Here is a 2,240-nt window from a genome sequence, read left to right as displayed (position 1 = left end):
GACCTAGCCACCTTCATAGCACCACCGCCGACTTTGGCCCAATCTTGGAGCAACTTCAACCACTCCCTCCATTGCCTCCACGCTCGACGCATGCTCCCACGTACACATCCAATGAAACCCTAGCCCGTGTGCAATTGGGCTCCACACATTTCTCTCCTCCCGATCCACGAAGTCAAGTAGACCTTAATCTGAGAGTTGACCAGCTAACTCAGAGAATGGACGACCAAAGCAATTTGATGAGGCAGCTCCTCAACCAAATAAACTTGGCTCAAAACCTTGGCCTTGGACAACAGGGCGAAGAGAGAAGGACACACGAACGCGCCGATAGGCAGTTCGACGGGAACCAAGCAGGTCGAGCAGGAGTAAGCGGACAAGGAAATGCGCAACAACGAGATCAGCTCGCGGACATGTCGCAAGCATCCGCAAGCCACACTCAGAGCAGACGAAGTTTTCCTTCCAGATTGAATTTAAGGACCAACGTGCGCGACAGGCTAGGCCCAAGACCTGACATCCACGCTCGCCTGGGCCAGCAGGAAGACGTTCATGAAAGGCTAGGCTCCCAGGGAGGTCAACTTGATGGCCATCGAGACGAGGATCGAGAAGAAAGGCGCTCTGCTGCTCGCTCGCAGAGAAACATTCGCGAAAGGATAGGCCCCCAGGGAGGTCAACTCGACAATCATCACAATGAGGACCGTGAAGAAAGGCGCTCTGCTACTCGCTCTCGAAGAACCAATTCTCGTCGCCAAACTACTGGAAATCCCTCACAAGCGCAGTCCACCAACACTCCGCCTAGACAGCGCAACCGAGAAGGTCGACCCTCGCAAGCCAATGAGGAAGTCAATCAGCATCGTCTAAATCGCGAAGATCATCAACGTGACCGACTAGCCATGCGTGCAGAAGACGTTGAGAAGCTTGTGAATAACCGACTTCGAGACTTAAAGATTGGCGGAAATTTCGAAGATGCACTACGCATTGAGGTAGACCGAGCAAACTCCTCACCTTTCACAGTCAAAATTGAGCAGGCTGCTCCTCCGAAACGATTCTCAACGCCCTCTTTTACATGCTTCAAAGGCGATTCCGACCCCGAAAGTCATCTGAAGCATTTCAAGAGCCTTATGATTCTCTACAAAGCTGAAGACGCGTTAATGTGCAAGGTGTTTGCAATGACTTTGCGAGGAGCAGCTCAGGATTGGTTCCATACCCTGCCATCCGGGTCGATCAACAGCTTCAAGGAGCTTACTTACGTCTTCACTAAAGAATACACTTCTTATCGGACGATCAAGAAGAACCCCGACCATCTGTTCAACCTGCGCAAGAAGCCCGAGGAATCCCTTCGAGATTACATCAAGAGGTTCAAAGCAGAAAAGGCCAACATCGTAGGGTGCGATGACCAAATCGCATCCTCCGCATTCAAGAAAGGTCTTCCAGCAGAGCATGACTTATATCGCGAGCTGACTATCACTCCCAGCCAGACTCTGGCAGAGGTCTTCGCGACCGCAGAACGCTACGCACTCTGGGATGACGATCGAATCGCCGCGAAGAAGTCCACTGAGCAGGAAGATCGACCGGCCAAGCGGGCAGAACAAAGAAGCGACAGGCTTGGCAGCAGGGACAAAGACAAAGGCAGGCCACGTCCACAAAGAGAGGCCACGACGAAAGAGAACTACACCAAGTTCTCTATTCCCATACACCAAATTTTGGCCCAAGTGAAGGACAAACCTTGGGTAAAAAGACCTTCACCCTTGAAAGGAGATCCGGACAAGAGGGATACCAGAAAATATTGTGCCTTCCATGCGACACATGGGCACAATACGAATAATTGCTTTGCTTGGAAAGCGCATCTCGAAGAACTCGTGAGAGAAGGTCATTGCACGGAGTTCATCGCGAGGCAGGCCATCCAGCAGATAGAAGACCGCGATACCGCCAAGGAGCCACCCCAGAAGGTCATAAGGATTAACACAATCCTAGCCGACTCCGAGGAGTCCGGACTGACCAACAAAGAAAAGAAGAGGAAGATCAAACAGGCTACTATGATCTCCCAAGTCTCAACTAGCCTCTCACTGGCAGAAGACGATCCCGTGATCGGCTTCCAAAAAAAAAGACTTAATCGGCCTTGATCTACCACACAATGACGCCCTTGTCATCAGCATTCAAATCGCTCAGGCCATGGTCGACCGAGTCCATGCAGATGAGGGCAGTGCAGCCAACATCCTACAATTGGCAGTCATCCAACAGATGGG

The sequence above is a fragment of the Prunus dulcis genome, chromosome 1, assembly GCF_902201215.1.
Source record: "Prunus dulcis chromosome 1, ALMONDv2, whole genome shotgun sequence".
Lineage (NCBI taxonomy): Eukaryota > Viridiplantae > Streptophyta > Magnoliopsida > Rosales > Rosaceae > Prunus > Prunus dulcis.
This window is presented reverse-complemented; position numbering follows the sequence as displayed.